This window comes from Danio rerio, chromosome 24 (assembly GCF_049306965.1).
Source record: "Danio rerio strain Tuebingen ecotype United States chromosome 24, GRCz12tu, whole genome shotgun sequence".
In the NCBI taxonomy this organism is placed as follows: domain Eukaryota; kingdom Metazoa; phylum Chordata; class Actinopteri; order Cypriniformes; family Danionidae; genus Danio; species Danio rerio.
Window position 1 is genome coordinate 5,520,446 of NC_133199.1, and position 25,597 is coordinate 5,546,042.

The following is a 25,597-nucleotide window of genomic DNA, read 5'->3' on the forward strand; positions in this document are numbered from 1 at the left end:
CATTTTTTGGCAGCTCTCTGATTTCTTCTGCTCTATCAGACCGGCCCTGCTCACATTCCATGATGTCATTACCTTGTGCAACTGGAATTTCCTCCATCGAACACAGCACTAACCGCAGTAAGTGATGTTTAATGGATCAAACTGTTCTCTCTCCTTGGCTCTGGAATTATTACTTAAAAGCATTTCTTTCCATATTTACCGCATCAAGTTGGACTGTAGATTCCTGGAAATTGCTGGACATTTTATAAGAAATGAGTGTCATTACTCCAAAGCAATGAAGCATATCTTCCAAATGGCTGACAGGTAGCATTAAGAAGATTATTGCCTTAGTACATCAGGAGCTTGATGTTGAAGTACATCCTTACCATTAACACCAGGCTTTTGAATTTGCAAAAAGAGGACTTCACTAGGTAAGGCCAAAATGTGTTCAGGGACTGTTTTCACATGGTATTAACATGCATTTTCAATAATCTGATACACTATGGCCAATTTAGTTAATGGTATTCACCAATAGCGCATGTCTTTGGACTGTGGGGGAAACCAGAGCACCCAGAGAAAACCCACGCCAACACGGGGAGAACATGCAAACTCCAAACAAAATACCACAAAAAGAACAAAAAAGAACTAGTGGCCTTCTTGCTGTGAGGCGACAGTGTCAACCACTGTCACCTTAGAAATTTTCAAATGGTTAATTCATCTCTCGTGACCCCCACCTAACCACCCCTTATGCTTGTATTGAATTAAAACTTTCTGGTCTGTCTAACGCAATCTCCTGACAATTCGTAACTTCTTGATTTAGTGGCTAATTCGTATAAATTCGTGCGTAATTTCGTACGATTTGCTCATCACCAAACTGACAAATTGCAAAAACGTTTTCCCGTAAGATCAGGCTGGTCCGTCACATTCACAGGCATATGAAATATGAATGGAAGTCTATGGGGCAAAAAATGTAGTGTGACCGCGACTTGAGGTGTATGTTGTGGTTTCTAGAATGTTTTTAGGGTGTTGTTGGTGGTTGAAAATTGATTGAAAGTGAACTGCTAAGTACCGTAATTGTCTACTGCATCAAGTCAAAAGAGCCCTTTTGGCAATCAAAAAAAAAAAAGCCACCTTTTCATTGCACACAACATTCAGACACGACTGTCGGAGTACGCCCCCTTGTGGCAGTGACACCGAATTTTCAGTTTTGTCATGTACCATAGGAGAGAAGCTTATTCTGTGTGCGAAATAAAGCAGTGCAAAAGCAAGAGCCTTTATTCTTCGTGCATTCACCATGGTTGAATGACTAAATACTAGAAACCCCAGAAATATAAATATATATATTGTTTGATACTTATATATGAATAGAAACTTTTTTATTTTAAATAGACGCTTTTTCTGATAAAAAAAATAACGATAAAGCTACTATTTCTCATTTCACGCACACAGATCTGCTTGGATAACACTGGAATACATAACTTCCAGTTGAGCGGTCGCATTCGGCCGAGTCGCAGGAGTTCAAATTGGATTCGATTTTTCCACATACTGAGATGATCGGAACTCCACGCAGCTCCCGGACTACTCTCCATTGGAAATAAATGACTTCAGTTCTGTCGCTTGTCATTTGTCATGCTCGGCTTAAAACTAACAAATAGTAAAAATGTTATTTATAAAACACCACTAATAATAATGGACTTTTGTTGAGCAGCTTTCAGAACTGCATTTAGTGAAACCACACCAACGGGATGTTGAAAAATAAACAGGCATCGCTTAATATCAGTGTCTGTAAAACTGCTATTTTACACAAGAGCTTTGGTTTTCTCGGAGTAAACTGTAAATGAGCAAAGCCGATTTAACAAATCCTTCTTTAGCCAAAACAACACTGCTCAGCTTGAAAGGTCTGAGTGCATTAAATAGACCTGGGTGTGAAAAATAGACAACATATTACCCCTCCAGTCAGCCAGCAGGGCCTGAATCCACCCACTACCAGCCTGTGGCGTTAAAGTGCTCTGCGAACAGTGAATTGTAGGGTATTCAGAAAGACTGAATGAAAGACGAGAGATTATGTGAGTAATGTCATTTCATGACTGGTGTTCAGTTTCATACGGCAGTGCTGACCAAGTGGAACTGATTGTGTTAATGCAAAGAAGGAATGGCTGTGAAAGCCATTAAAATGAATGGGTTTGCGTCACAACTCCAATTCTATTTTTCCCCTTTTCTTTTCTTTTTTTTTCTTTTTTGTTAAATTCAGAAAAACTTCTCAAGACTTGCTTTTAACTTAGATTGATTAATTTTGTTGATTTAATTGTCCAATTGTTTTAAATCATTCATATTTTAATGTTTCTTCCTAGTATGTTTTTACATTTATTGTTCTGTTTAGATAGATAGACCAACTTATCAAGCATATATTACACTATAGCCAATTTAGCTCATTCAATTCACCTATGGCGCATGTCTTTGGACTGTTGGGGAAACCGGAGCACCCAGAGGAAACCCACGCGAACATGGGAAAAACATCCAAACTCCACACAGAAATGCCAACTGACTCAGCCGAGGCTTGAACCAACGACCTTCTTAGGTATACATGTTAAATATGTGTACTTCAATCACAGTATATTTATTTTACAAACAAAAAATAATTTACTATATTCCCCAAAGTAATATTGGACTTTTTTTTTAAAGTCCATTGCGTTTTCATAATGAAGCTAAATAAAAGTTAATTCAAATAGACATTTTAAACAGATAGATGTTACTAATTAGTGTGATAGGCTCCTGTTGCATTAATTATATACTAAACTGATCTTCTCTATTCTCCAATTCTAACTAGCATTTATTATAGAACCAATTCTATAACTGATCAGCCTGACTTGCAAATCGACAGGGTTAAGAGGAACAGAGAAGATTATCATCAATGAAGTGCAATTCACAAATACATTCGAACAGGCTGCAGTAAAACTCTGAACCACCTCCACAAGGTGTCACTGTACATACAGGGTAAAACTAAACAGACTTTTTCACATCTACATCCACATCCTGCCCCCTTGAGGATAAAGAACAGAAACGGGAGTAGTAGACTTATTAACCTACGTACTATATGCTGCATTAATCTAAATTCACATTTGCATTGCAAAACAAAAGGATAAAGCATACATGTGGCTAAAATCTCACACATCAGCTGTTTTTTGGGTGGTCTTTTTAGGCACAAACAATTTTTGACCCACAAGGAGGAAGCAAAGAGCTTTGAATAAAACCATGACCCCTGCTAAGGTAACCATACTTTTGATTAAGGAATCTATAAGAGATCTATATGAAAATAATTTCTTGATCAGTAGCAATCATCTTAAAATGCCCTTACAAACGCCCAGAACAGCACAGAAACATTGTAAAAATGTGGTAAAAACTAGTTTAAACACCTTAGATACCAGCATAACCAGTGTCAAGAGACTAGTAATCCTGGTGGTGTGTTTTACACCAACAAATGTAAAAAATAATGCACATTTCTTTTCATAATACAACAGTTTAATTCGTTAATCGCGTAAACTTGATCAGATTTTAGTGACTTAAAGAATTGTATTGTTGTTTCTCATGTAATGTTCTTTTGTTAGACTGGAGGAAGAAAACATTTGGAGCAAGAACATGAGCTTATTACTGATTACTTTCCAATACATTTGAGATTAAGCAGCTTTTTTTAATGACTTTCATTCATTGTCTCATTTGGCAGATAATTAATTTACTGGGGAGATGATGTATTGGGTTGTATACACAAACAAGTTGAGTCTGAAAACACAAGCTATCTACTATATACAGTACATCTGGTGTCCAGTTCTGAGTGTTTTTTACATTTGTACTCTACTGTATACCCACAATCCACTTTAAATGTACTTTGAATTTGAGTGTACAATTGTTGAAGTGCCATTTCTTAAAATCCAATACAAGATGTTGATGCACTGTAAATAAATACCCGTAAATTAGCAGTTTCATGTATTTTGTGATTCGTGTTTTTATTTTTCCCTGTTTATGTATGCTTTTAAAGTGCATTATGAGACCTTGATCTTTCTTCCAACAACTTTTAACTTTGAAAAGTTCATAAAAGTGACGTTAATTAATATTTTTAATAGTTGAAAGTTGTATATTTTCTGGGTTGGTGTTGTATATTATGGTTCGAAAACTTTTATAAACTGCCAGTACATTTTATCAGTACATTATATTATTTCAAAGTGTAGAGTTGAATTTTCAACATCACAAGTCAACAGAGCAGAGATTAAGGTCCCATAATGCTATTTTCAACAGTAAATAAGCTGAAAACACTTGTGAATCACAAAAATACGGAAACTGTTAATTAACAGATATTTTTACACAGTAGGGTGTAAAAGAAAAAGGAAAAAGGAATTAAAGTGACAAAAACACTTTATGTGGCAGATTGTATTAAAAATCTATCTAGGTTTACCTCAGGAGTCAGCTTGAGGACACTGACTGGAAACCCTGCAAAAATAATATTAAAATAAAGTGCATTTGTACACTTATTTTCTAGGTTCTTGTTTTTTTTTTTATTATAATATGTTAATTAGAAATTAAATATATATATATATATATATATATATATATATATATATATATATATATATATATATATATATATATATATATAATGTTAAACTAATAATATTAATTCTTTTAAACAAACAAATGTGGCAAAAAGAAGACTTTTTTTACATACATTTAAAAAGAAAAATATACAAGCAAGCAATGAGTGGGTGCCACGCCTCCTTTTTAAATTCATAAATATTTATACAAATTCATTCAAATTAGCCACTAAACTAACAAAACGTAAAATAGTTGCATTTGCTTGCGAGATTTCCTTGTAATCTTTTTCTATATGTAATTAACGTTCACTGTTTTTCGCTGTTCGAGTTTTCGGAACTTCCACGTCAACAAATTAAGGGAATAAAAGGTCTAAAATATAACTCGCAGAAAACCTGCAGAAGATTTTTTTTTAGGTAGAAAGAGACATCAATGTATCTACAACCTAACCTGAAGTCTAAAACACAGAAGAACTAAACTGAGAATAGTGAAAAAGCTAGAAAAACAATCCCTGTCAACATGCGAAATGAGAGAAACTTTCGCATTGTCAGGTTACAAAGATCAGCGTCGGCACATTCGATTAATGGGAGGGTGTGTGTATCCTTGTTGTGAAAAATTACCTGACTTTGTTTTTGACCAGGGACACAAGATTGATGACCATAGAGGGTTTATGCCACAAGGCTTGTCCTGGTCTAATGGAAAGTTAAGGATTCCTGTAAATGGAACTCTATAGAGGCAGTGTGTCCAGCCAGACAGCCCTAAATGTAGAAGATGATCCGGAAATCATTCGAGAACTCTGTAATCTATACACAGCACAGCTCAGAGAGACAACACAAAGATGCACAGAGCACCTAATGCCTCTGGTCTTGCTTTTTGTGTCAGATAAATGTGACAGCGCTGGGATTTCACTATAATAACCTCTCTAAGGACCCTGAATTTTGTGTCATATTCCTATGTCTTTCACAACACGACCCACAGAAAAGAAGACAGCAGTACGAGAAGGCAGCTAAACATATATTATAAATATTATCAATTCAAGCAAAACACCATTAAAAGGGATAGTCCGCCCCAAAACTCTGTTAATATTTACTCAGGCTTTATTAGTTTTTATACTTTTATGTGTTTTGTTTCCTGATTAACACAAAAGAAGATGTTATGATGGAAACCTGCAACCACTGACTTCCATTACATTTTGTTTTCTACTACAGAAGTCAATGGTCATCAGTTTTCAGCATTCTTTAAAATATCTCATTTCGCAATAAACAGAAGAAAGAAATTCATAAAGGTTTGGAATAACTTCAGGGTGAGTAAATGGTTAGTCATTTCTAATTATTGGGTGAACTATGCTGTTAGGGTTTGCATCTGCTACAGTGATTTTACCATAGTCAAATAATGTTATGTGTACAAACCCATAACTTGAAGCAGAAAACCTCACGTTGCTTTTTTTTGCTTTGTTTTATAAAATAGAACTAAAGACATAAAGATAACAATATTTAATTAATAAAATACATTAGTAACTGTACAACCATAGATCTTTTTTTAAGCTGTGTGAAGGCCCTTAGTGTCCCACCAGTGCTGATATACAGCCAAACCGCACTGCTACGAGTGTGATATTGCGTTAATACAACAGTTCGACGGCACAATCGTGTATTTAAAAAAAAGAAAGCGGGGATTGCACACGGTAACGAAAAAAAGAGAGGTAGCATGTATCTGAGCGTAGAAGAAAAACAAGGTCTGGCAATTCATTTGATGCATTGGGTTCAAACATCAAAGGTTGTAGGAGAAAAGACCAATGCTCCATAGTGTAATTCTAAAGTGTAAATAGGCAAAGAAAAAAGAAAACTGTTAATTTACAGATATTATATTTTTTTCCACAGCATTAAGCATGCCAATGTACACATTTTAAGATGCAATATTTCATCAAAGTGCTATGTAACCGTAAAATAATGCATTGTTCATTCTTAGCCTTTCACCAGGATTATTTACCATTTTTAACATTTTTGTTTTACAATTTTGGGATAATGTATCAAAATGAATACTGAGTCTTAACTTTGGCTTCTTCAAGAATGTAAAACAAAAATGTTAAATAAATAAATAAAAATGTACTATATAGAGCATAAACTAGTATTTTTAAAAATAGGTGCATCTGATGTTCGTGTCCAAATTGGTGCAACAAATCTATTTCTATTTATTTTTATTATTTACCACTATTGTTTTGTTACGGAGCAGCTATTAGCATTATTATTGTTGGCAGAAGCTATTTACACTAACTCTGCCCAAAATAGCAAAGTGCCTCAAAGGGGGTCAAATGCTGGTCAAATTAAGGCACGAATTCGAATTTTGCGTGAAGGGAAACATGGGATAAACCCACTGCAACGAGATGCAGGGAAGAGAATCTAAAGAATATTTTCCTGCTAATTTCTTTGTAAGTACTGTTTTTAACTGCATTTCATTTTGTTATAGTTCATATATATATATATATATATATATATATATATATATATATATATATATATATATATATATATATATATATATATATCATTGATGTCAAATGTGGATGAGCGTGAGCATGAGTGTGGATTTTCTAAACAGTCAAATAGCTTGATGTTTTTCTTTGTAAATTCCAGTGTGCAAAAACATTTATAAGTCCTGATGTTTTGTAACATTATGCTAATAATAGGGATGATACGAATCCTGGTTTGCATTATTAAATTGTCATAACACTGTTATCTACCATCAATAAATCTATTTATGTAACAACTTGATGTGTTCTACCTGTATTACTTACAAGCATACAATATTGTATATTTTTATTGACCCATACTGTATGTTACACTAATGACCTTTGAGTAACATTTCTGAATTGATGCACAAAGGTAAACACTGTTACTAATATAACAATAATCACCCCTCCATTTTAAATGAGGAATGCTCATTACACTATTTAATTTCCTTCATTAGCCAACAGACACTTTAATATGTCTTTGAAACACGTTTTCAGAACACCTCTCAACGCTGAAGTCATGCGAATCTTTGACCTCCTCATGAAAAGCATTGCAGATATTGTTGTCACGGAAGGGTGAGCTTACAAGGTTGCTAGGTAGCAAGAAAGCGGGCATTGCACACGGTGACAAAAAAAACAGGTAGCATGTATCTGAGCTTAGAAGAAAAACAAGGCCTGGCAATTCATTTGATGCATTGGGTTCACAAAACTCATGACTGTTTTGGGAAGCTCTTGTTGAATTTAAATTGGTTATCTGGGTCTTGTGAAGGTAAAAATGATACTTGCAGTTAAATTTGCCATGAAATAGAAGTAGCACTGTAGTCTTTCCCTCTCTATTGTAATGATTTCTGAGTAAAGCAAATTTTCTACAACTAGAACTTGTCTTGACTTTATTTGTTTACCAGTTAAATACTTGTGTGTGAAAATTATATGTATACCTATGGCTTGTACTCAGATCACCACTTACTCCACTATGGTTTTAGGGTTCATATATAAAAGAAAAAAATTAAAATAAATTTAACCACAACTTTTAAAAAAGATCAAACATGGCTGGATTTATGTTTATTAGCCCAGTATAATAATTATTCATTATTAGTTTACTTTTTGCAATTGTGCCTGGCATGCACCATACAGCTTTTTAGCCATTTTGGGCTCTATTTTAACAATCTAGGCTCAAAGTCTAAAGTCCAGGGCACAAAAGCATTACAGGCGTGTCCGAATCCACTTTGGCTATTTTAAGGATGGAAAAATACGCTCTGTGCATGCGTCTAACAGGGTTGTGCTTATTCTCTGAATGAGTTGTGGGTGTGTTTTGAGCAAAACATGCATTAAACCAATGAGTCTCATCTCCCATTGCCATTAAGAGTCAGTTGCGTCACACCGTGGTGTATTTGCTATTTACATGGCGGACTTTGTAAGTAGACAAACTGAACACTTAACTAGCGAGAAAACAGTTAAACAGAGCATCTGCAGCACGAGGATAAATAACGAGCCTCCTCCATTCAGCCTCTCTTTACTTTACTTTTACTCTTTACTTTACTCCTTTACTTTCGTAGATAAAGAAACTGTGTTGTACGCACTACACTGAAGACATCCATTAGCCTGCATATTTCTTTTGTCTGTCAAGCACAAAGATTTATTTAAAAATTATTTCTAAATTCAGTCCTAATTTCCAGCAAACAAATAAATGAACAGTAATAACAAAGTGTGGTCAAAAAAGCTGAGTAATATCCAAACACACGTCCTATTCTTATGCCTGATATGGTGATGCAGACGTCTCCAAAACCCAACAGGTGAACAAATACAAATTTGTTTTCATAAAAACAAATATTAATATGCATATAAAAAAACTACTAATAATGATAATAATAACATTATACAAAATCAAATTGTCATGAATAAACTGAAAAAAGCCTCCAAACATGAAGGCATGGAGGCAGTGGTTTATATATTTGTGTAGAAAACAATAATTTCTGAACCATTTTAATCCTTTATTTTCTATGTAAAGATATGTGTGTATTGCTAAACATCATGTGTGTATTAAGCAATGTGTAAGTGTTTGGACCAGCATAAGCACATAAGTAATGCGCTCTGCGCTGGACTTTACAGCACCTTTTAGTTAGTCAATGGCACAATCTATTTCAGTTCCTCAAAATAGCAACGCACCTTAACACACCTCCTTTTTAGACCAGCACACCCATGAGTCCACAAATTGGCGCAAATGGATTTCCTATTTAAACTGTGTGGTGCAAAACATGAAAATTAAGGTTATGCTGGTCTGAAAATAGTAACAAAACACGCCAAACACAACTTGCACCTTATTGTGCCAGGTGTATGATAGGGCCCATATAGTCCAATCCATGTAAATGAGGACTGTTTTGACAACATTTTCATCAACACTTGATCATTTACAATAAGGTTCATTAGTTCATGTTTTTACAAAAAGTTGACTAATAACGAATAATACTTGTAAAGCATTTGTTAATCATAGTTCAAAATGTACCAATGCATTATTAAAATACAAAGCCATGCTTTTTAACATTAGTTATTGCATAATGAGTTAACATGAACTAACAATAAACAACTTTACTTTCGTTAACTAGCATTACCTCACAATCAAATACTGTATTAAAGTATTATTCATGTTAGTTCATGTTAATGTTAACTAATACAACCTTATTGTAAAGTGTTACCTTTTTCTGTATTAGTACAGTTGCACATCCTTAGTTTCAGTTATGTTTATCAATGACTAAAACAACCTCTACTGTGCTTTAAGAAAAGTATAAAACAGAATGCTTACCTGATATACTGACATTCCAACTCTCTGGTGTTCCCTCTCATAAATGCTCTTGTCATCAAGCAACACAAGGACAATTAATATCTGTGGAAAAAAAAACAAAAAAACAAAACAAAGCTCAAACAAAAAAGCCATCAAGATGACAAGACAAGGCAGTTCAATATACCAGATTTTTATTGCCATCAAGTACACAAATAGCAGTAATAAACATGTTCAGGCTGAATAGTAGCAGATGCCACTGTGGGATTTTGTTCATATGTTCGTAATTGAGATTTTCAATTTGCTAAGATGAGCTGTTACAAATTAGTCTGTATTCAGAATGGAGACCTGCTCTCAAGAGACAAGGTAAAACAGATTGGTATAGGCCTTCAAAAGTGTTGGGGAAAGATACTTTTAAAGAGAACCTATTATGCCCCTTTCTACAAGATGTAAAATAAGCGTGTATGTGAAGTTTCAGGTCAAAATACCCCGCACATAATTTTTTTATAACTCTATGAAACTCCCCCCTTTAGGCTTTGATCCAAATTGTGCTGTTTTGGTGACTGTCACTTTAAATTCAAAGAGACTCTCTTTTCAAAATAGAGCTACAAACACCTGTGCATCAGCATAGTGGCAGATTCAAAACTGGTCGATTGTTATCTCTGTGAAAAACTCAGTGTCTACAATGACTACGATGTTTGTGTATCTTAAAAATCAACATTTATAAAGCCTCCTGGCCACTGACATTATTTTTAGCAGGTACAGTTGAAGTCAGAATTATTAGCACCCCCTTTTAATTATTTTTTCATTTTTAATATTTCCCAAATAATGTTTAACAGAGCAAGGAATTTTTCACAGTGTGTCTGATAATATTTTTTCTTCTGGAGAAAGTCTTATTTGTTTTATTTCAGCTAGAATAAAAGCAGTTTTTAATTTTAAACACCATTTTAAGGTCAATATTATTAGCCCCTTTAAGCTATATATTTTTCCGATAGTCAACAGAACGAACCATCATAATACAATAACTTGCCTAATTACCCTAACCTGCCTAGTTAACCTAATTAACCTAGTTAAGTCTTTAAATGTCACTTTGAGCTGTATAGAAGTGTCTTAAAAAATATCTAGTCAAATATTATTTACTGTCAGAGGCAAAGAAAAACTTTATATCAAAAAAGACTTATATATCAAGTATCCAATACATTTCAGTAGTTTAGTACTTTCTGTTTGTGTCATTCCATTGTTTTTACACATAATTAACTTTTCAGATTTATTGTTTTGTTTTGTTTTATTTTTATGTTTGTATTGTTTGGGCTTTACCCAAAATCTGGTTCAATCCAACGTCAACAGAAACATTATTCCCAGAAAAAAAAACAAGGCATGTTCAATACTTATTTCCCCTACTCTATCTGGAAAGGGTATACCTGGAATATTATACGCCATATTACATTTGCCTACCAAATGCATGAATATCAGAGGTCTCATATCATGCCACACTTTACTCATGGTCAAGGAAGGTGAACAAACCTCGCCACAAATGAAATTCGACACAGCGTTTGTTTCCCGAAAACCTCATTCTTTGTACACAACAAAAGAGAAGCACTCCGGCAGCGCAGATGTAATTATTCACCAGATATTTATTATCGTGGTGTTTGTTTGAACACCTCGGCTTGTTTTTTCTAGTGCCTCGTCTATTTCACCTTCTCTCACGTCTTTTCATAAAACCTACAGTACCGTCAGGGCACAGCGAAGACTTCTAATAAGCCTGAAATTCTCTACATGTAGAGACGAGAAAGAGAGCTGGGTGGGGGTTCGGGGGGAGGGAGAATGCATACCAAATCAGAAATCATTATTTTTACCCTTCAGAAGTGCAAAACAAAGGGCAACAGGTTAGCTGGCGGAAAGTAGATAGAATTTTACTGCTGTCATTTGTGTGTAGGTGTGACACAGAGAGACAAATGGAGAACCAAAAAGAAAATGTCCTGATAAACCTGCACACCCTAGAAAAAGAGAACAGAACACACTAAAACTGCTTATCTTGTTTACGCATCCCTTTATGAATTGTAAAATCAAGGTCAACTCAAAGTTAACATTCACCAAATGATAAAAGCACAGCAGTTCCGATGATGACCTTGCATTTTACAATATATTTTAAGGCACAATATATCATTTCAGCATCAATATCGCTATGTGGGCATCTGCAATAGTCACGTTGCGGGATCTGGAATGTTGAGTGTATATGCTGGGATTGTAGGAGCCAGAACACATTCGATTTTTGGAGCCATTGCAGAAGTGAACCATAATAGTGGTGGGTTAGCATTTGCATGTTTTTTTTAAGGTCTGTGACTGTAAGAATTCAGCCGCAAGAAATTGAAACAATTGTATCTTTAATAACGGTTAATTTTATTGAATTATTTTTACAAAGTGGTGTTTTTTATTTACATTTGATTAATCAATTTCTGTATCCGAATGTTGTTAGACGCCCCCAAAAAAGTATTAAGCACTATTTCACGTTTATCTTCGCTGTATTGTGTTTATCTATGCTTTTATTTATTTTATGCATAATTCAATGCCTTACATAACTATCCCAATCAATCTAACTTAATTTTTAAAAGGATTTTCCCAAATAATCTGGTGAAATTGTAAAACCCCAAATCAGAAAAAGTTTGGACGGTATGGAAAATGCAAATAAATAGAAAGTAGTGATTTGTAAACTTACTTTAACTTGTTTTCCATTGCAGACAATACAACAAACATTATTTTATGTGTTCCTAATGATTTCTATAGTTTTTTTTTTCTCAAAATAAAACATGTATTGCGATTTTGGTTCATGCGACACATTTAAAAAAAAGCAGGGTAACACTTTATTTTGATGGTCCATTTAAGTATTAGTAGACTGTCTGCTTTATATCTGTTGATACTGCTCCTTCAACAGACATTTAACTGACTATAAGATACTTTGCAAGTACATGTCAACTTACACTGACCCTAACCCCAAAGCTAACCCTAAACTAAAAATCTACTTACAATCTTATGAAAATTAGTTGGCGTGTAGATGCAATTTAACTTAATTCAACAAACGGACCATCAAAATAAAGTGTGACCAAAAGTTAGAAACAATAAAGCATTTACCACTTTGTGATACTGTCATTCCATGGCTCCTCTAGACACTGTTAACATAGGGCTTCTTTTTGATGCAGTACTTTCAATACTGGCATTTGTGGATTCAACTACGTATTGTGGTACTTAACAAAGGTTTTCCTAAGTAGTCCCGAGCCCATGTAGTGAAATAGCTTCTAGATCAGGGTGGGCAAACTCTAGATCAGGCCGGTGTCCTGCATAGTGTCCTGCATAGTTTAGCTCCAACACTAATCAAACACACCTGAAAATGTTAATCGGTGTCTTCAAGATCACTAAAAATCTGTAAGCAGGTGTGTATGATTAAAGTTGGAGCTAAATTGTTCAAGACACCGGCCCTCCAGGAACAAGATTGCCAACCCCTGTTATAAATGAATGAGGAGTCTTGATGCAGAGCTGCATGAGGGATCAAAGATCACGGTAGTTCAGTTTAGGCTTGCACCCCTGTCCTTTACACACTGAAATTCCTCCAGATTCCTTGAATCTTTAAATAATGTTATGCACTTTTGAAGGTCAAATATCCAAATGTCTTCCTATCCTTCTTTGAGGAACATTGTGTTTAAACAGGGGCAGCATGGTGGTGCAGTGGGTAGCACAAGCAAGAAGGTCGCTGGTTCGAGCCTCGGCTCAGTCAGTTGGCAATTCTAAGTGGATTTTGCATGTTCTCTCCATGCTCGTGTGGGTTTCCACCGGGTGCTCTGGTTTCCCCCACAGTCCAAAGACTTGTGGTATAAGTCTCTTTGCTTCTAAAGGACTAGACCAGGGGTGACCAACCCTGTTCCTGGAGACCCACCTTCTTGTAGATTTCAGTTGCAACCCATATCAAACACACCTGCCTTTAATTATCACGTGGTGTTCAGGTCCTAATTATTTGGTTCAAGTGTGTTTGATATGGGTTGCAACTGAAATCTGCAGGAAGGTGGCTCTCCAGGAACAGAGTTGGCCACCCCTGGACTAGACCTTTCTTAGTTGCTGTTTTTGTACCAAATCATAATTACAATCATCTGTTGACATTACCTGATTCAAATCACATCAACATTTAACCAATTTACCTGACGACTAGCTCTTAATTGCTCCTCTCCAAACTTTTTTGGAATGTGTTGAAAGAAGTTGAAGTTGATTAGGGGTTGTATTTATATTGTATTATATAAATCGCAGAAAAATACACATTTGCAAAGTCATATTTTTCCAAAATCATGCAGCCCTATAAATATTCATAACAATACCAATTACAAGCAGCCTCATTTTGTTTTGGAGAATACACATATCTGTGAATCCATGTGGTTATTAGCAGTTCATGTATTTATTTGAGACTATTAGAGAGTTTCATGTTTTCATTGTTTTTGTATAACTTTTTTTTCCACTAGGCATGGGATGATAACAGTTTTTAAGGTATACCGCGGTTTGGAAAAGTCAAGATTTTAAAACTGCCGAAATTATCTGCTATACCATTTCTAAGGTATGTGTAAGATTTTTTTTTATTTACTTTTTGTCCAAGGACAACATTAATCTGATGTCCAATAATGACATTGATATTTGGTTGATTTATGTTGCGTTGGAACGTGACCAAAATCCAACCTTGAGCCATCATCTTAAACCAACATCATATTGATGTCTAATGCTGGCATTTATTCATCAGGTATGGCAACCAAAATCCAACGTTGGTTTACTTTAAGTTGGACAATGGGTTCAATGTCCCCACGACGTTGGGGTACAACGTCAATCTGACATCATGCTGACATCTTGTGGCTGCTGGGATGTTTACTGTTTCAAAATATTTCAAATGTTTTTCAAAATTAATATTTTGTTCTCAAAGGGGGACAAAAAGTTTTAGTTTTTTACCCAGACATTTAAAAAGAATATATTATAGAGCAGTAATCATCATGAAACAGTGATATTTTTATCCAAGGTTACCATACTTTCAGAATCTTAAACCGGCCCATGCCTATTTTCCACTGTGCTGTTCTCAGTGGATGCAGCATATGGATCAACAAAACTACATGCTTAACCTGAGATGGAAGTCCCCAAGTTCTTGACCAGCTCTCCATCTCTAGAAACTGGCCGTGTCTTTGACAGATGGCTCCACAGCCATGCTCGCCATACAGGTGAACCCTGCATCTGCTTGAAGGGCAAGGTTAATTAATGCCAGCTATTAATTCCAGGGACTTTTCCCTAATGTATTTGCATATGAAGAAATTTGATTGACTGAATGGTTTACGCGGTAAACTTTGCATGTGCCCAAATCTCCCATTAGTAAACAAAATAACAAAAAAGGAGGTTATAAATGTACAATTACTGGCTGCTTTTTCATTGTCCATTGTTTAACATTGAGAATCGACTTAATTCTTTGTGGAATAGAGTCGAAATTGTGCTAGAAACATTTTTTTAGAGATTCATTAATTCATTTTCCTTCGGCTTAGTCCCTTTAATCATAAGGGGTAACCAACAGCGGAAGAACCGCCAACTTATCCAGCATATGCTTTACAAGGTGAATGCCCTTCCACCTGCAACCCAGCACTGGGAAACACCCATACACACTCATTCACACACATACACTATGGCCAATTTAGTTTATTAAACTCACCTATACCGCATGTCTTTGGACTGTGGGAGAAACTGGAGCACCCAGAGGAAACCCACGCCAACATGGGGAGAACATGCAAACTCCACACAGAAATGCCAAATGACCCAGCCAGGACTCAAACCAGCGACCTTCTTGCGACAGTGCTGACCACTAAGCCACCGTGTCACCCTACTATAAAATCTATTTTTTAAAATATTTTGTGTGACCTTCAAAAAGAAAGTTAAGAAATTATTAAATGTAAAGCAAGTTTAGCCTTTAGTTTGATCATAGAAAAGCAGCATAGGCTAACACATTTTCCAAAGTCTAGCATGTTTAATTTTATTCAGCATTTTCAGTACTGTATATCAATTACTCCTAAACACACGCGCATACACAAAGCCTGAAGCTAGAGGCAATAATTTATCATTACCAGCCTTCACTATGATGGAATACAATCCTGACTGTGGCAAAGTGAGCATTATTTTCCCTCAAACCCTTTGTGTAACTCTTTCTCAGCTGTGGGAAAACTGTCCTTAGGATCAAAAATGTTATCTTACTCTTTCTTGCGGCACGGAAAAAATAAAAAAGCGACGCCTATGAAGGCTGAGATCTTCGCAGGACTCTCTTTGCTAACTCTCATGCGCTATTGGAATCGGAAAATAAAAATTGCTCAAGCAACACAAGCCCACCTCTATAAATTAGAGTGTGAAAAACATAATTTATCATCTGCCTGCGGATAGCCCCTTTTCAGCTGACTCTAAGAAATAACAGCGCACATAAACAGCCAGCATAAAAGGGCTACGGCCGAACCCGAGAGAGTGCATTACACCATGAATCAGTTTATTAACGTCCGCCGGTGGCACGGTGTTGGTGGAGGTGAATTTATTCATTCGTAAAGATCTGTTTACGACGTTTATCTACACTCCGGTGCCAGGCCACTAAAATGTAACAAACAACCCAAAGATAAAGATATGGCATGAGGGGTTTATAAAGAAATGACATTAGGGGGAGACATTAGCCTTGTTGCAAGGCATAGTGAGGCTCACTGTCTGCTGCCTAGACATAACCTTAACATCCAGCTAATGAGAAAGCTTATAATATGCCTTCCTGCTTCACACAAACAGATCTCTTTGAGTGGCACAGAAGGTGCTTACAGTGGATTCGAATGCATACAATGTTAGCTAAATTCATTGATCTAAAACATACACTTCACAACATTTCACATTCAATTCAAATTTCTTTGTTTATATAACTATTATTTTCATTTAGAGCACTTCACTTTTTCATTGATATTTAATATCTCTTGTTTCAAGAGTGTAGACTTAGATATTGCTTGATATTAACAGCAAGTTTGGAATGCTGTCCCAGGAGAGAGAAGGGATACGAGATCAGGTAGTTCTCGAGAGCTCTTATTGGTAAAGGAGGAAAAGTGGGAGATGGGGTTGATGGGGGATTCTTCAAAAAATTCAGATAAGGTAGTAATGCTAGTCGGGCTATTTATAGTGAGTTTGGAACAATCTGATTGGCTCACTAATGATTACAGATGAGAGACCAGCCGCGATCAATCATACCACATGCTCCTCTCGAAATTAGTTTGTGAAACTTTACTTAAATACACTATGAACAGCAGCTACGCTAATTATTTTCTTTATTCTCTATTTATACTCAGCCCGAGACCTATAGAGTTTGTGCAGCGCCATTGATGTGATCCAAGACCTGTCAAGAGATGATGCATACCACAGAGCACTTCTAGAGGTATAATCCTGGACCAGACCATGAGACCTAAAAGACCCCAGTGACAGACGAGTCTTCAGCAGTGAAAATAAAACCACACTGAACTGAACTAAACTGAATGTAAACTCTAAAAATTGGACTGATACAGTTTCGATTTACTAGAACTTTTATGTTCAGCTGCTTTGACACAATCTACATTGTAAAAGTGCTATAGAATAAAGATAAATTGAAAATTAGCCTACCGAAATGGGTATATTCCATACAAATGATTAAACTGATCAGTCTGTTCTTGTCACGTGAATCACGGTGTGTTTGCGGCATTCTGAAAAGTTGGGATGTTTTCAACTGTGTGCTCCTGGAAGGCGCGAAATATGCGTACGCAAGATGCGCGGCTCCATTGGAAATAGTAAACTTGGGCTGCCGTCATTTGCAATCTACAGCGGTTGATCCTCTCTTGCACAGACATGCTGGATTCACCTGATTTGTGTACAAACGGGTTGCAGATCAATCCTTGGAAGTTTGTGGGTCCTTCACTGGGCCTTTTCCTCTACGCAAATAAACTTTTTAAAGATGTTTTACTCATTTTGCTAGATTGTGGGTTAAATTTTGGCTCTCAAGAGACATAACCGAGAGAATACTGTCATTTTTCAAAATAAAAGATCATTCAGACTTGTGATAAATAAAATGGAAACTTTGTGCAGCCTGGTACCGATTGATCCGGGGACCAGTTCGAGTCTGCAGCCCTGGGGATTGGGGTCTACTCTTTTAGGGGCCTGATTAAGTGTATAAGAAAGTATCCTTAACTACTACATACTAACATTCAAATTGTTCACTAGATAAAATGCCTTTAACGCACAGGTGTCAAACTCAGTTCCTGGAGGGCCGCAGCTCTGCACAGTTTAGTTTCAACTCTAATTAAACACACCTGATCAACCTAATTAAGTCCTTCAGGCTTATTTGAAACCTACAGATATGTATGCTGATCCAGGTTTGGAACTAAACTGTGCAGAGCTGTGGCCCTCAGGAGTTTGACACCCTGATTTACTGTTGACATATTAATATATTGTATGTGCTTCTACTTAAAGCAAAACTCCTGACTTTATGCAATAGTTTCTTCTCCTCAATGTCAGTATGGGGCAAGATTTTTTTTGTTTTATGTTTGCACAATCGTATTCTTGTAGCAGATATTCAGATAATATTCTGATAGAACCAGTAGAAGCATGTGATCTGGTTTTTGGGTTTTGAAAGATTCTGGACTATTTAGGATCAGGGAGTGCTCAGATTTCACCTTAATATATTCATTTGTATTGTAAAGATGAATGAAGATCTCAGGGGTTTGGACCTACATGCGGGTGGGTAAGTGATGACATAATTTTCGTGTACGGGTGGAATAACACTTTAAAGCAAACCTTCAAATTAATTAATGTACACTGGGGAAAATCACCTCTTAAAAAGTTCTTTCCATTTTGGCATCATGAGCATTGCCATAGAAACAATTTTTGGGTCTGAGAATGTAAATTCAGGGAAGAATAAGCGTTCTCTTGCAATTACAGTAATGGCAACCATTGATAAGTCAGTTTTGCTATCTAGAGTTTGTGTGCAAATCGAACCATTCTCTCAAAGTATCCCACCGTTGACATCTTTTGTTTCTGGAGGTATTGCAACAAAACAGATTTCAGTTCCTGAGCTCCAGCACTGAGCAGCTGAGCTCAAACCTTGATCTCCCTCTGAGTATGTGACACACGGGGCTTTGCTCATATTTTATGCCTCCTAAATAAACTCAACAGATGTCTCCCTTCAAGGTAGGTGCTTGATAACTAACTCTGTCGGTTTCTCTTTAATGTTGTCATTCATCAGAGAGGAATGAAAGGGGCTGGCTGCCTGTTTGAAATATCAAAGGGAAGATACTGGCTAACTAATCATTCCATCAGATTGGTTTTTATCAGATTTGATCTGTGGAGCTCTGAGATAAACAAACTCCACAGAGAGAGAGAGAGAAAAAAAGAATTCAATAAATAAATTTACCTCTGTTGGATGCTATAATGTTTGGTCCACTGGGGTAAGAAAAAGTATAGAACCCATGTGTGGTTTTGTTAAAGCATAATAAAATATGTGCACTTGAATCTAAGAAAGAAACAACAACAGAACTTATAAACCGACATGACCATAAGCTTACAATTGACATGAATTCAGTTCAAGAAATTCATCAACAGAAGGTTGCATAGCAAAGATAGGCAAGAGACTATAGTAGGGATCTCCAACCTTGCCGACTTTAGTTCCAAGAGTCCCCTGACTACACATGCCCACGTTGTTTACAATTATCTATATTTCTAAAAGATTGGGAAATAGGATAGCTTTTATTGGGATAGGACAGTGAGGTTACAGAGAGGAAAGCATTGGGAGCAGAGAGAGCGGAAGGACCGGCAAAGGACCTCAAGCTAGAAATTTAACTCAGGTCACCTTGAGCTCCATGGTGCTATATATTAGTGGACTTAACCACTGGGCTATTGGCGACATATGCTTGCATTTTTAAGCAACCCTGAACACCTTGGTTGGCTAATTCAGGTGTGTTTTGGTTTGGACCAAAAACTTGCAGGACAGATTTCTGCAGGGTTGAAGACCTCTAGAATATGATATTAAAAAGGCTATATAGTAGAGGTCTGCACAGGACAGATTTTTTAGTTTTGCTCCCGCCAGGTGTTATTCCGCACCTGACAGCTCCCACTGTATGTTCAGTCTTTGTTTACCAGCTGCCCGCTTAGAATAGTTTTCTTTCCGACCATTCCAGCTAAATTTAGATCTGGTTTCCAAAATCTCTTATTTAAATTGGGTACTACCAAAAGAGAAAGATAACCGATAAAACTAGGTTGTGCAAGGATTGTAGGCTAAATGACAGTTTTGTTTGTCTCTTTGTGATGAGACATGAGTGCCACCTTAAACCTGAGGTTCCAATCTTCGAAAGCTGGTCACACACCAGATGTGCTGCGCATATACTGTAACAGTTAAAGTAACATTCGCCAGATGCGCACATTCGTATATTATTTTAATAGAAACTATTCAGATGGCGCTCTGTGGCGCAGTAGAAATATGAAAAGAGTCCTGAGTCATAGAGGCGCCGCTGACAGCTGCCTATTTGCAGCGCTGGTGTGCGTACACTGATAGGATTAGATAGCATTAGATTGACACAGATCACTCTGTCTATTCATGCCAGTTTATTTATTTCTGATTTGGTTATGGGTAAAACGAAGACCATGCGGGTCAGGTAGTTAAAACGGTAGGCTACAAATAATTAATTTGTTACAAATTAATTTTTCATAAATAATTTATTCACCACCGCCTACGACAACGATGCCATTGCCCATTCCCAATGTTTCAAATTAGACATCGTACGATGCCAACCCTGTCACACTGCTAGCATCAAAGATTTTAGTCAATTTGGCGAGCTGAACGCATTGTGTACTTTACAGCAAACACAGCACAGAGGAGATTAATTGACAATGGTCTACAGCCAATCAGGATGCAGAACACAATGCGCTGTAAAAAAAAGAAAAGCATGTCAAACTGCACTAAAATAACCTGCAAAACTGTGAAAGGTGAACAGCATTATAGCGAGGGACCACTGTAATTACATACCATACCACTCAGTGGAAATAGAAAACAGTAGGCTAATTAATAATAACCTGTGTAATCAAGGCAATATACCAATCAGACAAGACTTGAGGTAAAGAAGCAAATTCCAAGAACGAATGAAGTTTTAATTTGCGAAAACAGATAATTCTGTATTTATTAATTTTCACCAATCATGTTTTTGTTTTTTGCAAATTAACTCATCTTGCACAAAGGACTAAAAAAAATGTATATATATATACAAGGTATAGTAACATGCAGTATCCATGTATTGACTAATGCACATTCAGCTAGATATTATCACAATATAATTGTAGAAAGCTGTTTCAAAGCTCCAAGTTTAACCCAGTTTGATGTTTTTGATAGAACAGGAAGTTGATATATCTGAAGGGTCATAGCACAGCGGGGTCTCATAATTGTGGTTTGGAAAAAAAAGTCATCTGTCTCTTCAGAATTTCTGCTGTACCTGCCAACCGTGTACTGCTTGAGCCTCATCAACAGAACAGCTCCAGGCAGATAGAAATTACTGCAGATTTATTAAAGGCTAATTTAACTGCACACCAAAATAGGAAGAAAGAAAAAAGAAAAATCTGCTGCCCTCATGGTACCATTCCAGCAATCAAATCTTGGCTCTCGTAGAGAATCTGTCAGATTATTTTAAACAGACATTTCTCTGAATCAGTGCTTTCAAGGTCTTTGCTGATTTATTTATGAAACTCTTACAATTTTCATTTTTAATCGATTTTTTGACTGTCTATCATTTCATTAACCGCTTCTTCCTTCATGACAGCCCACATCTACTTATTTGCAGGACACATTTATTTAAAGCAGAAGTAAAACTAGCATTTCACTCAGTCACTTTCCTTTGGCGTCGTTCCTGATTAATCAGGGGTCGCCACAGTGGAATGAACCACCAATTACACAAACTTGTAAACCCCTAGTGCTAGGAAACACCCATGCACTCCCTAACAAAGCAATATATCTATCTGACCCAGCTCTGGCCCACACAATAAGGTTTTGCTTGGCCAACATGCCGCAGTGAATTACAGTACATCAGTGGTCCTCAACCACCGGGCCACAGACCGGTACCGGTCCATGGAACAATTGTTACCGGGCCACATAAGAAATCATAAATTATTGCTGTAGAAATATTCCCCCCGCAACTTGGTTTCTTCCACTAACCCCCAGCCATCTCATGTGAAATGGACTATGCCAAAATCCACCACGGAGCGGGAAGAACATAGTGGTTGTTGATAGTTTAAAATCATAAAACAGGTATTATAGAGTCCAAATCAGCAGAGCATTTAAGGATTGTGCATATAACGTTATGTGTGCGTGCATCGCTAAGTAAGTACCCGAAATCATAGCAATATGTATCTATATGGAGTTTCACATAATCATACTCATTTGGGCTGTAACATGCCAATGCATACATTTAATTCGGCTGTACGGTTGTATTATTGTTAATATGTTCGTCAGTTGAAATGTTTTGGCACAGATGTTGTGTATTTGATGCATATAAACCTTGATTTTAAACATAATCAGACCGCAATAGTGCAACTAGCGCATGCGCACTGAGTTGTTCATGATTAACCTGGATGCACGAGCGCAGCAGCTGTGTTCACAATTTTATGCGTTGTAAAATTGACAACCGTTGACCGGTCCGCGGTGATAAAAAGGTTGGGGACCACTGCAGTACATGACTGGACCAAGTCTGTGCCAAACATGGACCATATTTGGGTCAAGTCACAGCCAAGTTAATAACTCATAACTGGGCCTGAACTGGGCCAGTTAGGTTGGTGTGTCAGGATTGCAATGAAACTGATAAATCCGAGAAGCATTGCGCTTTAGGCACACTATGGGTGAGCGTTTCCTCAAAGCGGCCTGATTGGTAGAATTTATTTCTTTACCCCAAAATTATTTTAATGTATTTTAAATGTGGGTCAAGACAAGCCAAAATTATATGGCCCACATATCAATTATTAACATCTGGCCCAAATCTTGTGTGTCACCGATGCCACTTCTGCTAAACCCGAGCTATGTTTGGCCCACATGCTGTATGCCAGTGCCAGATAAAAGCCTTCTGTGCCAGCTTTATGCCAAATCTGGGCCAGAATTCTTTGCTACCTGGGTCATATCATTCAAACATAGACAACTTAGTTTATCCACTATTCTGCATGTCAGTGGACTGTGGAAAACCGGAGCACCCATAGAAAAACCCACACAAACTTCACACAGAAATGCCCCCTGGCCCAGTTGGGACTCCAACCAACAATCTTATCGCTATGGGTACAAACATGCTAACCACTTAGCCACCATGCCACCCGTATAAATAGTATGTCTTTTAAAAAATAAATAAATAAATAAATAACCTTGATACAAGCTTTATAAGGGAGGGATTTGTAAAACTCTACACATGAAGTAACATTTACCAATGCTGCTAAGCTAGCAACAGCATGGATAAAGCAGTCCTAGGTAACATTGTGAAAGATATATGCAATGTTCACTTCAAACTGTCAAAACAATGTATCTTGTCAGAGCTGACATGTAGTGCAGCAGCGAGTTCCAGCGAGTCCCCGGCTTATCAAACTGATGAATCTGCATTTTGGCAGATAATGCCACTATACTGCTAGCCTGGTGTGTGTGAGAGTGGCATAAATGGATATTCAGCAATATAGATAGCTACACAAAGTGAACAGAAGTGAATTTGGAACTAATAATGATAATATTAATAACATAGATGTTGTCTATGCACATCGAATGAATGTGATCCACATCAGGACACAAATCAATGTACTGTAGCAGCTCAAATGCTGATATGAGGTCCATCAACATACAAATGCTACGTTTGCACAGAGCAATACCTTTAACACATGCAGATACCGATCACTTTATTGGGTATTTTACCAAGCAAAAGTGTTCTTACCTTGCAAGTTAATTGGTTCAACGAAGTACTGGAAACCTTCCTCTGGTCCATGCTGTCCCATTCTGGTCCATGCTGACCTGAAAACATCATGCAGTTGTTGTTGATTTGCGTTGCAAATTTCCTGTCCATTACATCCTACAGGTGAAGTGTTGGACTGAGAACTGGAGTCTCATTTATTAAACTTTGAGTAGTAATTTAAACTTCCAAATAATCTTAAAAATACTATTTAAAATATTATTTAAAGCAGGAGTCAAACTCAGTTACTGGAGGGCTGCAGCCAACACAGCTTCAACACATTTAACTGTATAATTCAAACAAGCCTGAAGGACTTAATTAGCTTGATCAGGTGTGTTTAATTAGGGTTAAAGCTGTGTCCTTCCAGGAACTGAGTTTGACACGTGTGATTTAAAGCAATTCCCTGAATATATGTTTATATTTTATCGATTTAAACGGTTATTTTAAGCAATCACTGCATTAATAATAAAGCTATGAGCTTATATTCATGATTTAAAGTGGTGTGTATGTTTAAGGTTACTGGATTTGACACTCTCAGACATAAAGGTACACGAGCTGTCACTGGGGTGGTACCTTTTCAAAAGGTACAAATTTGTACCTAAAGGTCCATATTAATACCTCAAGGGTACATATTGGTACCTAAAAAGTTCGAAAGTGTTCCTCTTAGGTACTAATATATACTTCTGAGGTACCAATATGGACCCTTCAAGTGCAAATGTGTACCTTTTGAAAAGATACCACCCCAGTGACAGCTCTCGTACCTTTATTTCTGAGAGTGTATGAGCAGCAGGTTCAATGATCTCAATATTTAAGTTAAATAAGTGTCAATTCCATCAATTCCTGAAAGTCCCTCAGCTCACCATCTGGGTTACCAATCCCCCCTTATCTTCAGAATGTGCATTCACATAGACCAGAATGTTCTTACCTTTGCACACATTTTTCCATCAAGATTAGTTTTAATAGATTGCAAGTTTTTTTGTGGGAAGTGTTATGCACACCTGTTTTATGCATACACCACATTAATAAAGGAGACTCCTGATAACTGAAGAGGCAAGTTGATGAGATGATTGAGATGATTTGGCCTTTGTGAATTTAATTCAATTTTTTGGTAAATTACCATGGAAGAAGCATTCACTGGCTGGGTTTCTATCACCTTACGTTAATACGCAATTTAAAGTATAAAAAAATATTCTAATCAAAATCCCTTAATTGGCCAAAAATCTATACTTTTTATACTTACTTGAAGTGGGACTAGTGCAAAAATGTTTAATGCAGATAATGGGGGATAAAATATCTGAATAAACTTGGAATAAACGTAGCAAACATTGCACCCAAGTGACCAATCAGCAGTCTACATTATGGTTGCCTTATTTACTGTTAGATACGTTACTAATAATACAGTCAGATCCAACTTGATGGAAACACATCTAAATTATAATTAAATTATAACTAAATTATAATAATATTTTTTCTATGACATTTGAAACGATTTGCATCTCATTAGAATGAAATCCTGCAACTGTGGTCATAAAAGTGAAAGTCATGACGTGGCCAAGTATGGTGACCCATACTCAGAATTTGTGCTCTGCATTATCCTCAAGTGCACACACACACACACACACACACACACACACACACACACACACACACACACACACACACACACACACACACACACACACACACACACACACACACACACACACACACACACAGCAGTCAATACACAATGTGAACATGCACCTGGAGCAGTGA

The 25,597-nt window shown here is 36.7% G+C and overlaps 1 long non-coding RNA gene across 3 annotated transcripts in view; it reads right to left on the reverse strand.

Moving 5' to 3' along the window:
• The window catches only part of LOC137489281 (uncharacterized), a 380,491-nt gene that overhangs the window by 68,026 nt on the left and 286,868 nt on the right, over nucleotides 1-25,597 (reverse strand). For all 3 annotated transcript variants that reach the window (XR_012399683.1, XR_012399682.1, XR_011008686.2), the window contains 2 exons: nucleotides 23,828-23,904; nucleotides 9,867-9,947 (listed from right to left, as the gene is read on the reverse strand). This is a non-coding gene — a long non-coding RNA (uncharacterized lncRNA). The remainder of the gene's footprint in view (nucleotides 1-9,866; nucleotides 9,948-23,827; nucleotides 23,905-25,597) is intronic.